The sequence below is a fragment of the Chaetodon trifascialis genome, chromosome 7 (genome assembly GCF_039877785.1).
Source record: "Chaetodon trifascialis isolate fChaTrf1 chromosome 7, fChaTrf1.hap1, whole genome shotgun sequence".
Lineage (NCBI taxonomy): Eukaryota > Metazoa > Chordata > Actinopteri > Chaetodontiformes > Chaetodontidae > Chaetodon > Chaetodon trifascialis.
In genome coordinates this window covers 28,354,026-28,368,462 of record NC_092062.1, presented here as the reverse complement: position 1 = coordinate 28,368,462, position 14,437 = coordinate 28,354,026, and the positions used below count along the sequence as shown (strand labels likewise).

Sequence of the window (14,437 nt, the reverse complement as noted above, 5' to 3'; positions counted from 1 at the left end):
AGTATAAAGACCTCTAACCCCTATAAAACCATTTTTTTTTTTTAAACTTTTATACAAAACAAACTTACAAGATGTAACATGTCAGCCATTGAACATTAGAGGTGCTGCTAGGTGGAACTGAACCAGGCTAACTGTTTCCCCCCATCTCCAATCATAATGTTTAACTAAGTTAACCGTCTTCTGCCTGTAGCTTCATATTCGAGTGGTATAAATCAAACTCATGGCAGGAAAGCAAATATACGTATTTCCCATAAATTATTCCTTAATAACGGCAATAACAGTCAACCCAGCCGTCACTTTATCAGAGTAGCTTCGTGCGTATTGTTCACATGTGGAGGTCTACAAGCGCCCGGCCCCCAGGCTCTTATGGTATTTGTATTCAGGATGCAGCCACAGCTCTGTTCCTCTGAAGAAAAGGAAGAAAATTATGAAAACTCAAAAGGAGAACAGCTTGTCAATATATCAAGCCACTTTACTGCCAAAACCCTTACTGGCAAAATATTGTGGTGAATTGAGGCTAGCCAAAGATTTAGCAAGTCCACGCGAATCATGGCACGCTAAGCTTGTGTCCTCTCCCTCCCCTCAAAAGAGCCTCACCACAACAGGCAGCCTCGCGCTGCCAAGAGAAATGAATGGAGTAAATCTACTAGTGTTGAGTCAGAGCCGACCAAAACTCACAACCATTTTCCTGCGGCTTGAGGCCAAAGAGGAATTTAATGAACAAGCATGACCTGAAAAGGAGGCCATCTTATTTATCTGACTACCAAAGTGGCTAACAGTATATGTATCATAACCAGTGCAGACAATTGCTGCAGGAGCCGCTTGAACTGCTGCCCCCCCCCCCCCCCCCCTTTTTTTTTATAACTTAGGAGCATTTTGACAAGAAAGACTGACTGAAATGGAAATGCAATAGATGAAGAATGAATGAGTCAGTGAGTCCACGGCCATCTATTAGATTACCATCAAAGGCTGATGCAGAGTCAGACCAAATCTTTCAGCACTGCCATCTCTGCACAGGTGTCTTATTAGTGTTTCTGGGAGCGTACTGTACTGTACAGCCCCATCACTGGCCGATTGACTGTGGCTCGTACATTTTGTCATCGTAGGTCACAGCAGCTGAGTACACAGCAGCTTCTTACAGGAGCATGATTTCCATGAAATAGACAGTTAATGTGTGCGTTATGTGTATTCATTTGTACAGTTCGTATTGTTGTGTGTAGTGTCACAATTAGAGCGGCACTTAACACAGTACGGTGCGTCATTTAATCAATACTGTCAAACAATGCTAACTTCACTGATGAAATAAGCATGAAAATAACACTTAGTTGGACTTCTAAAAGCTTGATATTAATAATATTATTAATAAAATCTTTATTTGTACAGCCCCCTTCATACAGAAATTGCAGCTCAAAATATATGATATAGCCAGATTTATAAATTTACTTGTATAAATTACTTTAAAGTGCAGTTTTTGTAATTCCATGTACTGAGTACTGAACTGAAAGTGAAAAAATATATATGTATTAGTATGCAAATAAATGATACCACACACTTAATGATATGGTAATAGATATAATTTGCACAAGAATTATGTGGTTAATGTACTTTTAAGTAGCTCCTCCAATAAAGTCGAACTATGTGTATTTAAATCCCCTGTTCTGCGCTCTGATTGGCTGGCTACAGGTACACGCGCCCCGATATTCTGGCGTTCAACATCTGGGAGAAAAGTGAGCCGAGCGGGGCGGGGCGCAACGCAAAAACCCGAGAATTAACCAATCGGAAATGACATGATCCGAACATCGCTCCACGATTGGACGAAACGCCTGTCACACTCCCGCGCGGGGGCGTGGCTTGAGCGGCTGCCGAAGTGTTGTGATTTCAGTCTAGCTCCAGTCTGTCACAGTAGTGAGGGGCGCCTTTTCGCTGCCCTGGCGCTCTGGGATTACTAACCGTTTGACGAAGAAAACTAGCTTAAACTAACAACTCTGCCCTCTTCACCGCTTCGTGTGTGCTACGGTGTCCGCTCTGAGAGAAAACGACGGTTATTTTTTCACACTGGACCCACGAAGGAAACAAAAAGGTAAGAAGCGGCTCGCTCGCTAGTTGAGGACTTTAACGATGCTGCTGCAGCTGCGCTTACTTTGCTCATTAGGAGTCTGATGCTCCAAGTTTGCCACGGCGGAGAGCTTATTTCACCGCGTGAAGGCCCTTCAGACCTCTCCGTTAATTTAAATCCCCTTAAAACAACATTTTAATAAGCCCGAACTGTTCCTTCACTCTGCCCAAGTTGCGTTTGCGGTCCGGAGAAGCCGCTTGTTTTCCTTCTCCTCGGCTGAACGTGAACGTTACACTGATTTAGCAAGCTGCTGCCGCTGCTGTCCTCCGCGCTGCGCCCGGGTTTGGACGCGAATTCGCATGTTTTAATGTGCTTTGTGTAAATCCAAACCTCAAGCCTACAGCACTCAAATCATGTTTCCGCTCTCTGTTGACTTGCTTCAAGAGTCCTCCGCAACTTATCGCGCATTAGCGGCTGATAACGCGTCTGTTTGAGTGGCGTCCTGCCCCGAGACGCTAATTGAATTTGGATAGCCTGGTTTATTTTCCAACGGAAACAGGCCACATCTACTCAGCCAAGACCCGTGTGTGCGAAGGAAAGCAATTCTTTCACCAGCAGATGACATGAAATCAAATTGATCCCGCGAGTGCCTGGAGGAGAAAACGGCTTTTGCGTGCGCGTTGGACGTCACGGACGCACTGGCCCCTTCACTTGGCGTGGATTTTACCTGCTAAATAATGCTTACTTCATCCGCAGTTTGGTGTTGATGCCAAACTCGGAGGGAAAACGATGAGCTCATTGTTCTAACAGGTTTGTGCCTTTGCACGCAGGCTTCCAGCAGCAGCAGCAGCAGCCGATGCACAAAGAGATTAGAAAGCTGTGTTTTTCTCCCATAAGGTCCCCAGGAGCCGCCGGTGGTTATTTATGTTGGAATAGGTGCTCGGAGCTGCTCTTCAGTCATCCTCTGCTGGAGTGGGACCATGATTTGTCTCAGCCTGTTGTGCATTAGCCCTCTCATCGCCCCTCAGTGGGTGTTCAGTTTCAGTTGAGGCTAAGAACATTTCAACAATAAATAAATCTCCTCTATGCACAAACAGAGACGCGCCGCGCTACTTTTTCGATCTTGGCCTGTTGCAAGGCAATACCGTGCATGACTCCAGGGCGTGTTAGACCTTTTTACTCTGCTCTCGTCTGTCCCTAACCTTGCAAAAGTTTTGCAGGCATTTTAAAAATTAACCTTCAGTGTAAAGCTTGCGTCGTGTCGGTCGAACAGCAGCTCTGGGCTCGTTCAAAATGTGCTTCTCGTCTCGGCTGTTGTGGAGAAAACATCATGCACTCCTCGTTCCAGTCAGATGTTTTAAGTGGAGGCTGTGTGGTCGGGTCTTGTGATTTTTCCCTCCTCTTTTCCTCCTCGTCCCTGCACGTCTCAGCTGCTGCAGTGATCTCACAGGACGGGGAGGCCGCTGATGGCTTGCGGTTTCCTACCGCGGTTGTACAGTGACTTAGCACTCTGCGCCGCTCAGAGGACATTGCAATGTGGTTTCAGGTTATTTTATTTGACATGTCACCGGTCTGCTGACAAGGAGAGGTGCTGCTGCCCTGCAGGAGAGATGCTCCTGTGTCTGAGACTGATGCTCACCACCGTGTCTGCCTGCACTCCCACTTACACTATATATAGTGCACACAAATCTATATTCAGCCCCCGTTTGTGGCGGTCTCCCAGCTCACAAACAGTCAACTCCTCTCTGTTGTTTTTACTCAGCACCATTAGGAAAGTCACATTCTGCTGACGGCTGAGTTACAGTCCTAAATGCGTGCGAGTGCAAAGCACCAGCAGAGCATTCATTTCCTCGTCACCGCTGAAAATTGCTCGCTCTTCGTCCAGCTCTCATTTTCAGGCCCTGATAGGCCCGTCGCTCAGTTAGCATGGTTAATGGTGCATTTAGCCCAGTTTGTAATTTTATTTCCGATTTCCATTTCGGCACTTGCTTTTAGTGTGAAATGACAAGAGGCCTCGGCGGAGGGGCCCCGCGTGTGCAGATGGCATCTTCCTAATGGGTCCTCAGGGTAATGATGGTTGAAATAGGCTCCTAACCAGGGGCTGAGGACTGTGGCCCTTGGGGGACATTCAGCAGGCCTATTTCCATTTACATCATTGAGATAAAGTGCTCAATATCAGAACATAGCAACAGTCACGCACACACTCATATACACACAGTTTTTCTGCAGTTTGGAGAAGGAAAAAGCTGAATTTCGGTGGGAAACACAAAGACACGATACATACAGGCGAACTTGAAGTGGCTCAATTGCAACACTCACGGTCATTTCCCCCATTTCAGGCTCAGTGGAACTTGACGGCGTTGGGTAATATGTTTTGGGCTATTGTTGTGGCACCTCGACAGCAGCGATTCGTCTGAAGTGTCTCAGACCTCGAGCGCATGGCGGCGACGTCTGAAGAACGGCCGGTGCAGCGCCGTGCTTCAGGAAGCAACAGTTAATCTCAGCCCCTCATCCGCGACATATGGGACTTTGTTTGGCCCTGCACCTGAGCGAGGCACCGGTCTGCGACACCTCATATTTCATTGTGATAATGGCTGGTTACCCGTGGCAACTGGGCAGCCAATAAGAACCCGGTTTCTTGAAGTGGATCGTGAAAAAAGGGGAAGCGGGCGGGTTATGAGGATGTGAGCTCCAAGACCGCGTCCCTCCCCTCCGCCCCCAGCCTTCCCCGCCTGGTTGTGGTGTGTCCAGTGAAGGGTGTGGGACCCCTGGGGAGTGAATTATTACCTGTCAGCCCCGCAGGCTCCTTGTCATCCATAATCCAGGGCTGACACAGCACCGGCCGGTCCAGGCTATCTGCTGAGACCACCGGGCCTTGGCCTCCAGGTCTGGGCCTGTTTGGCCACAGCTAGCAAGAAATCACATTAACATGTAGCGCCAAGCGTTACAAACGCTCAGGTTAAGAGCAGCAGGCGGACTCGGCCCTCGCCTTGTGCAGCGCGGCTGAAGTGGGTCCTCCATCACTGTCCTGACTGGATGTTTTTTTTTTTTCTCAACAGTCTTCAGTCGCTCTTCCAGCTGAGCAGAAATAACTTCTTTAATGTGCTCGGAAGAAAAGTTTTCCCTTGTATTTCTGCTGATTCGTGCACAGTACCTCCGAGGTAAATTTGCCTAAATTGCATTTAAAGTTAATTTACAGATTGCCCGTGGCACAGACATAAAGTTATACTGCCAATTTACTTACATCTGTTCCCCTGTTATTGTTGCAGCCTTCTGGAGGTAAAGGTGAGCACAGTGGATGTTTTCAGCGCTGACAACCTTTTCTCCCATTAGTCCAATCATCGGCTATTACGCTTGAACCCTTGGCAGGCTTTGAATTACCTCTGATCCCAAAAACAGGCGTGCGGCGGCTTCCCTCCTGTGGTCCCGGTGTGGTTAGCGCAGGCCTGGAAATTATAGCCGAGCTGATGAGTGTGTAAATTTTGGGAGGAAAAGCTTTGAGTTCAGTGAAAGGCTAGAGGGAAGGAGAGGGAGAAGAAGGAAAAGATGGCGGGAGGCGGCAGACCACAAGCTGGACAAGTGACAGGCCTCGGCCCGTCCGTCCAGACTGGCTGTCTTCCTGTGGTTTTGTCGAGCCGCTCTTCAGAAACGTTAACCCCTTGTCGAACACGGGCCTGGGCCCCGCTCGCCAACCCGCCTCGGCCACAAGCGGCGCAGCAGGAACGCCGCATGGCTGCCCGGCTACGCCTCATGAAGCGCGGTGGATGGAGTCCAGCAATTAGAGGGAGAAATATAACCTGTAGCTCTCGATGTCAGCAAATTGCCTCAGATTTATATATTTTGGCCGCAGAGGGTCTTCTGTCTCATGAAGGAATCTTTGTTGGAAACCTCAGCTGCTGCATGTTTTCACTCCTTTGTTTCATGCAAAGCCATGTTTCTGCTCATAATACTTGTGGATTCATGCTCCTCGTCTCCGTCACTCCTGTGTGATGAAGAAGAGGGTAGCTGCTCGCTCTGTAGCGTCATAGACACACACACACACACACACACACACACTCGTTGGCTGCGCATGCTACCCACAGGGCGGCTTGGAAGCTGCATGCACAACAAAAAGGATCTCTCTCGAAAGGGAAGAATATGAATCATCCAAAAACGAATCCTTGTCATTTTTTCATGCATATTTCATGTGAGGAAGTAGCTAATGCGGCTTCATATGTGCGTGGATTTTCACCGTTTTAAAGGATTATTAGCTGATGACTAAGCGCAAAGATCCTCCAAAAGTCCCATTCAGCTGCGTCACCCACAATCCCCACAATCCTGTTTATTTTAAAAACCTTAGCGCTCTGTGGCATAATATTAACTCCTAAAAGATTAAGATAATACAGACATCACAGCACTTTCTCTCGCCACCTCCCCTCGAAATCCACTTCGATTCTCCTCTGGTCTGTGCTTAATGGGAGGAAGCCGCTGAAATAAGGATGAGTGTCGCTGTAAATAGCGTCCGGCCATACGTACCAGTTATTGATTGTTGAACTCTGAGTTGGGTGGGCTGCGGGGGGGCGATGGATGGTGGAAGTACATTGGTTTGTTGCTCCAAATGATCTCTTAATCATTTCATAATGAGGGCAGGCCTCCCGCATCATTGATTAGCCAGCCAGGCTGAAAGAGGAGCAGATCACCCCCCTGACTTCTTCCCCGTCTCCTGTCCTGCTCGCTGGTAGGAATGAAAAGCTAACACCAAAGTTTGTGTTTTCAGCAGGAAAAATTAAAATATTTAATCATCTTCAGAGATTTTCTGAATCCTTAACTGAAATAAAACAGGAATTTACTGAAACTGATTGCAAAGCTTAGCATCAGGCTAGTTTACATCACATGTGAACTCGATAAATTGATTTTAGTTAATTAATTTTACCCGACTTGTCCTGAGTCGTTACCTGGACAGAGATAACGGCTTGTATTGGAGGTACTGCAGCTGGGCGGGGGGGTCGGTCAGATGAGGATGCAGGAAAAACCGTGAATGATGCTAACAGGATGAAGCTAAATGTGTAAACTGGTTTTAGCTTTGGGAGGAAACGCCCTGTGATTCACTACAGGTGATGAACACAGGTGTGTTTCAGGTGCAGCAGTCTGACACAAGCTTTGTGTTCTTCAGCTGTATTTCTAATATTTGGTATTTACTTGTAAACAGAGCCTATTTCTACTTTAAACTTCTAGTACAACAAACAAATACCTGCTATCATAACGCATGATCAGTACGATTAATACAGTCTTTAGCGTCCAGCGCTAATCACTGTGTCTTCTGCCGACAGCTCTGCAGGCGCCTCATGTTCATGTACATCAACAGGTAAAAGACCAGCATGCACCTGGGCGGGTCTGCTTTTCCGCTCGGAGCGGAAGAGGCAGCCGTGATTTCTTTGTTTGCTCGCCCGTCTTTGACAGCGGACTCCTCACCTGAGCGCAGCTGTAAGGTGCATCCGTCGCATTTTGATTTCAAGCTTGTTTGATTTTAATTATGACGAACGACCGCCGCAGATCGCGTCGGCTCGTCGTTTGCACATCAGCACTTTGCCATCAGTGTGATTAAGTGCTTTGATTTGTTTTCTATTATCTCTTTGTTCGTCTTGCTCTTATCTATAATTGTGAGCTGCATTTCCATAAAATGCACGCCGCTCGTGCTCCATCACAGCACACATCGGTGCGTGTTGCCCACCTCTGCTGCAGCAGTGCTTGCTGATGTGGGTGCTTCGTTTCCTTGAGATTGGCTATCAATCAAGTGGTGTGGGCGGCGCCGTCACGTCCTTTTCTTTGGATTTTCAATTTGTGAAGTTTTCCTTTCTGTTAGTGGAGTTATTTCCTTCGCCTGCTCAGCCGTGGTGGCTATCACAGCTCGTACTAACAGCCCAGTTACTCTCCCGTTTCCCCCAAACAAACGGCTGTTGTTGCTGCAGGAAATGTAACCATCCATCTTTGTGCCAGAGGTTATTTCCCAGGAGGGACCGAGCAGTCGTCCTCTCGCCACCTCGCTCTGACGTGGTGAACGAGCGCCGCAAGCAAAAACGTCACATATCAATAAAACAGCAAGAGGTGGAATGTAACTAAGTGCATTTACACAAGTACTGCACAGATTTGAGGTAGTAGTACTAGTACTCCACAGTATTTTGGAGGCTCCTTTGCAGATTCAGATTATTATTGATTCATCATAATCATTACAGTCCAGCAATGTCATATATGTTCTTCTAAAATGGTCCTTTCCTTTTGGAGCTTTCAGTGGTATTTTGTTTTGCTCAAGTAAGATTGTGAATGCAGGACTTTTCGTTGTGAGTCTGAGAGTATTTTTACATCGTGGTATCGCTGCTTTGAAAGGAAAAGATCTGAGTACTCTGAAGGCAACACATATCCTGCCTTCGGTGACACGCTGGAATCTCACAAGTGATGGAGTGATGAAACTGGGAGAAAATAAGTGAACCAGGCATGATGGAGAAGCAGGTTGGCTTGATTCAAGTTGGCTGTTGACGCCTGAGAATTCGCCGTCAGCCATGTCTATTTTGGCTCGAGTGTGTTTTCAGGCTGTTCGTTAGTCTGTTGTTTAAACGCGGGCGGCGGCTTGGACCAACTTCTCCGTCAGACTGTTTTAATTCAGGTTCGATTCAGGAGTCGGCTGCGCGCCTAAGCTCCCGCTTTGTGCAATTTTAAGATAAGAAAACTTTTTTATGTGGTTTTAAAGCAGGTAATCTTGTGAGGGCTGTCTGTGGAGACTGAAGGTGGTGTGAACGTGACGCCGAGCGACCGAGTCGGCGCTGCGAGTCATGATTATTCTCATTATTAATTGATGTGTCAGCTACTTTCTGATCGATTGTTTGTCAGTGAAACCGGCGGATGACGGGTTTCTAGAGCTAAGTGCTGTCTGATAATTACATTTCGATTGACATAAAGATGAAACAATCGGTTGATTTCATCGAGCAGTCGATCTACAGGAATTCATAGCTTTATAGATTGACCGATCAGTCCAGTGATTGATGGATCAATCACCTGCTGCAGCCCTGTCTTGATCATCATGTTTGACAGACGCTCTGCAGCGTTGACGTTGGAAACACGTCCTTGGCTGACGCCACAGAGCAGATTTACACAACACAAGCTGATGCAAAGCACTGTGGGTGGAGAGTTTTTGGCACAGGCTGAAAATCTGATCGGACTTTCTTTTTTGAAAATCCTCACACAGCAATTGTCTGGCTTGTCACATCTTGGCTAAAGCAATTAGGCTGACTGCAGGAGGGAGGGGGTCCGCCGCTCAGATACTATAGAAGTAATTCTGAGTTATGATCGTGTCTCATTGTTGCTTATTGCAGTTTTTCGAAATGAGAATTTTTATGGTCCTGAAACGTGAAATGAAGCAGGAAATTAAAAACCTAAGATAAGCCCCGCCATTTTTTTTTTTCCTGTCCTCTTCATCCAAAGTTGCTGCCTTCACGCCGCGATGCCCCATCGTAACCCGCCCCCGCTCTGCACGCGCTCAGAGGTGACAGGTGTGCACGTATTTAATTCGTTTAAGCGTTCAGAGAAGGCTCTCCTCTCTTTAGTGTAACGGGACGTGCGTGCCTTCAGTGGGGGGGTGGGGGGTGGGGGGGCTGAGCTGCATCTAATTTACAAACTCTCTAAAGATAGCCGGACTGTTTGACCTCGTTCCTTGAAGAGCCGGCCGACACTTTGAAGGGACGGCGAGAAGTTAAACTCCGCGGATTTCAGGTGAAAGGTTCATTGATGGTTTATGAAGCTCAGGTTGGACTCCCAGCTCTCCCCCTCCCCCCTCGGGCTCTTGATCCGACTCCTTGTGCCCGCGCCCACCCTGCGCTCTGCAGATAGGACTTGTCGTTGATTTTCAGCAAACCCCGATCTGCATACCTTTGTGCTTACATCTGGAAGGTGTTAAATTTAGATCATGCAGCGCTTTAAGATTTAAGCTGAATCGCTGCGTCTGTGTGTGGAAAGAGCTCCAGTGGATGCCGGCTGTTTAAAATCTATACTTTAAGGCTCACACTATTATTTGTATATATTTTAGTGGTCACCATATGTGCAGTGAGCGTTTGGCTTGGATGCGGTGGAAGATAAGTCTGCTCGCCTACACTTAGCTTGGTCATTTTCCACCGTTTCTCAGAACTCCGGGCTTGTTTCCATCGAATCGAGGCTATTTTTAAACCGGCCTTTGGGGGGAGAGCGCGGGGGTTTATCGGGGGGTTTCAGTTAGTGTCATATGAATCCAAACCGGGCAGCGGTCCAGGGTGAGTAAAACACACCTCCTCCTCCCCTGCAGTGCCCTGAACTCTTCTCATTGAGACAGATAGAGAGAGATTATTAACCATGTGTTGACTCTCTGCTGCAGCTGTGTGTGTGTGTGTGTGTGTGTGTGTGTGTGTGTGTGTGTGTGTGTGTGTGTGTGTGTGTGTGTGTGTGTGTGTGTGTGTGTGTGTGTGTGTGTGTGTGTGTGTGTGTGTGTGTGTGTGTGTGTGAGAAAATATAATTGGCTCTTCATAGACGCATCATGAGCCTGTCTTGAACGGTTCAGCGTTGATATATATTTATATTGGATATTTCAAATGTTTTCCTATTTTACCTGAAATGAATGCGCGGCACAAACTGAGTTATTTTGCTGTGTTTTTTGACTAATTTACACGTCATTTTTTGATTAATCTGTGTCAAAAAATAGTGAAAATGAGAGAAAAGCATCAAATCTTCACAGAATAACGAATGACTAATGACTTATTTTATGTCTATGGACCAATCTGTTGCCAGTTAATTGTTTCAGTGCTGAAGATAACATATGTAAAAAACCTGGAGGGCGATGATGCATGTTGTAAACAAACTGTTACCTCGGCCTGCCAGTTGTCGCACATCTGTTGTTTTTAAAATGAATGAATACGTCCTTTTCTCGTGATGGATGTGGATGGTTACGCTCTGTCAGGGTGGTCAGAAAGAAAGCAGATGGAAACGATGATGCATGTTTGAGCACACAGGCCTGTCTCTGGGTTGCGACGGTACAGATTTCCATATGGGATTATCAGTATTGGCGGTTTTGCAGCGTGTCACTGCAGCATGGTGAACGTCTTCTGCAGATGAAAAGGGTCAAGCTGTTGAGTCGAAGTGTGATCCTCAGAGTAATCGCTGATGGTAGGTTCAGCCAGAATTGTGCAGCGCTGTCTGTGTTTGAGTGTGCGCCCGCGGTGATGTGGATGACTGCTTCGGGCTGGAAAACATTTTCATTAATTTACTGTGAGGTTGTTAACTTATTTCCACCAAAAGAGAGACACAAACACAACAAAACACCTCCCACTCAGTCACACGAGCCACTTCCCCGGTCCAGCGAACGCGTCCTCATCTGCTGTTTGATCTCTCTTCATTATGTTTCCTCCCGGCCTTCGTCGTCTCTCCCTGAGGGACGGCTTCTGGTGACTGGCGGCGTGAAAACCAGCTCGGGGTAAACAGAGCACCCACCGCCAAACCACGCCGCCGCTTTAATGTCACAACTCGATGACTTTCACTCTCAGGGCGTGTCTGAGGCCGACAGTCGCCCTGCAGCCGAACACAGGCGGTCTGCGCCGGCGCAGGCCTGTCCAGTCTGAAGGCTAGTGGACACAAAGACACTGCACAGCTGTTTGTACTCCCTGAAGGCAGGATTTTACAATGGTGCAAAGACGGCAGCCATGATTTCCTCATGCTTCGTGAAGCTTGCAGGTAAAAATAAGCAAAATGCACCTTTTATGGACCCCTGCATGTGTAGCAGTAGTTTCCACTGTGCATTGTCCTTCCATTCACAAAAATATAACTACCATCGCCCCCCCCCGCTGCATGGACAGTCCCTCCTCCCTCCTGCAGTATTGCAGCCTGGCTCAGTACGTCAGATCCCCCTCTGAGTAAGGCAGCAGCAGCCTGAGTCCAGCTGGTCTGCGGTGCATGTAAATATTAAGTAGTGACTTAAACGTGGCCTTCACAGCAAAAGTTTTGCAAGGACCAACTTTTTTTGCTTTGTGACTTGTTCAATCCAGCACGTGTGGCTCCAGACTTTGTAAAAAGAGGTTTAAGAGTCCAGCACCAAGTCACACTGTCACTGTCTTTAACACGTTACTTGTTTAAATTAAGAAGAAAGAAGAAGAAACTGCACTTTATTTATCACAACACTACATGCTCACGCCATGCTTCTTGTGAAATTCTTTCTCCACATTTGAGCCATCTTGGTCCGTCGTTCCTCCGCCGCAGACCAGGAGCGGTGGGCTGCCAGCCGGCCGGCACCCGAGGACCCAACTGTCTTCGTCACCATTGGTCAGGCGGTGATCTTCTTGCATGTTTTTAGTGGGTTTTTTATGGAGGATACCCCAGGTGACCACGGGGAGAACATGCAAACTCCACACAGAAAGGCCCCTTTATCCTCGAGCAGCAGGCACCGAAGGCATGGTGGCCCCCAGCACCCACAGCGGGAATCGAACCGGGACCTTCTAGCTGTGAGGCGACAGTGTTACCACCTGTGCCACCAAATTATGATATCTGCTTTACTGGTAGGACAGAGAGCAGTAAAATGTAGTGAAACAAACAAAGCTGGTGTGGTCTTTATAGATCTAAGCCTCGACAGCAAGCACAGATATGTAGAAGTAATTAGAAATAACCTGTAAATTAACATTATCAGATGATGAAATCCTCACTGACCTTGATTTTTCCAATTTCCAAATCTGTACATGCGGTCACAAAAATATGAGGGAAAAAAGTTTTGTGCGAGAGATGTGGAATTACATTTAATCAAATCTCTTGTGCGAGTCTCATTGACAGTCTAATGGAAATCATGAGTCATTTAACAAGCGCCGGCACCCCCGCCATGATCTGGCGCGCTTCCCGCGGCGTCCTCCACTTCAGTGTTTGCCGCTCGCAGGTCGAGGCCCCTCTCATGTGGAAACTCGGTGCGTGAGAGAGAGGGGGAGACGGACGTCTCTGTGTCCAACATGTGCGGGAGACACAGGTCAGTTCCTGCGTGGAGCCGGTCCATTCACCAGGAAGATCTTTTTAATTAGGCTGTGTTCTTTTAATTAACCAGCCAGCATAACGTCTGTGTCCATTTGTCGCCCCTGCTTCGCTCAGGCGGCGCCGGGTGAATATACCCTCTTTTGTCTCCTCGCCGTTCCAGAGGTCCCCGCTTCCTATTATACTTCCTCATTGACTGAAATGTATTTTTTCATCTCCTCTTTTAGATTAGCATGATAATACCCCGCGGAGGGGAGGGGAGGCGGTGAAGAGCTATTGCGGGGCTGCTCATCAGGTTCACTGTGAAGAGACCGTGGTTATTATGGCGCTGAATGCACCATCAGTTAAACTAACAGCCTGAATTCCGACATTTATCTCCAATATCATAGACCGACTGTCAATTGCATAGGGAGCACAATGGCAAATTATGGGTTATGTCTTGCTCCTTGGAGTCTGGATCTTTCCCCAGTGTAATTATGCTATGCTAATTCTGCCCCCCCATGCACCTCCCATGACAGAAACAAGGCTTCCCAACTGTTCGGATGTCACAGACTTGGGTGATGTGAAATATGAGCGAATAAACGTGTTGGTTTGTGCGCCGGCGGCCCCCCCCCCCAAAAAAAACTGGAGCGCCTCCTCCGTTTCTCCCCTCAGGTCTGGGGCATTTGGGGGGGGCGGGAGGAGGAGAGGGAGGCTCAGCTGGAGCTTGTTGCTGTGTTTCCAGAGACGGGGTCGGACGCAGGTCAGGCCACCTTGAACTCCTCAGCTGGATTTATTGTGTCGGAGGTGGACGGGGGCAGGCCGCGCTCCTCCTCCTCCTCCTCCTCCTCCTCCTCCTCCTCAACACGAGGAGTTTGTTAGCATCGGACATGGAGCAGACACTGGCAGCACAAATCCCTGTCACGCTCTCTGAGGAGAACCCTGCCGGGGTCAGAGGTCATGTGTTAAGGGGGGCGTCCCCGTGGCATGACCTGAATACTGATTGATTTTCTCGAGTGGGTGTCAAGGGAGGGGGCCCTGCCCGGCGGTGGCAGGGAGGGGGGGCAAGCCACTTAGCCCTGCCCCATGTGGCGACGTGTAGGAGGGAACGACGGTCCGAGTCGCAGCACGCTCGACTGGGCACCTCAGAGGGGCAGTGTTTTCACTTTCCCTGAAACGAGACCCCGGACCACATGTTTTCCTTTAATGGACAGCTGAGTGGAGGGAAGGGGGGGATGGGGGGGGTCTGTTTACCAGATGATCACTGGCTGCACTCCCCAGTTTCCATGCAAGATTTATTAGCTGTTGTTGAAAAATGCACATCCACGCTGGCCGCTGTCGGGCCTGTCAGCCGTCTTCATGCTCTCCAGGTGACGCACAGGCCGAAGGGAATTCACCTTT

At 48.2% G+C, this 14,437-nt stretch overlaps 1 protein-coding gene across 3 annotated transcripts in view; it reads left to right on the top strand.

Moving 5' to 3' along the window:
• Positions 1–1,878: 1,878 nt before the first annotated feature.
• sema6cb (semaphorin 6Cb) overlaps positions 1,879–14,437 on the top strand; it is a 138,602-nt gene continuing 126,043 nt past the window's right edge. For 2 of the 3 annotated variants that reach the window (XM_070965547.1, XM_070965546.1), the window contains exon 1: positions 1,886–2,080. The gene's annotated coding sequence lies outside the window, so the exon portion shown is untranslated. Of the gene's footprint in view, positions 2,081–14,437 lie in introns of all 3 variants that reach the window. The other variant, XM_070965545.1, reaches the window with a different exon arrangement.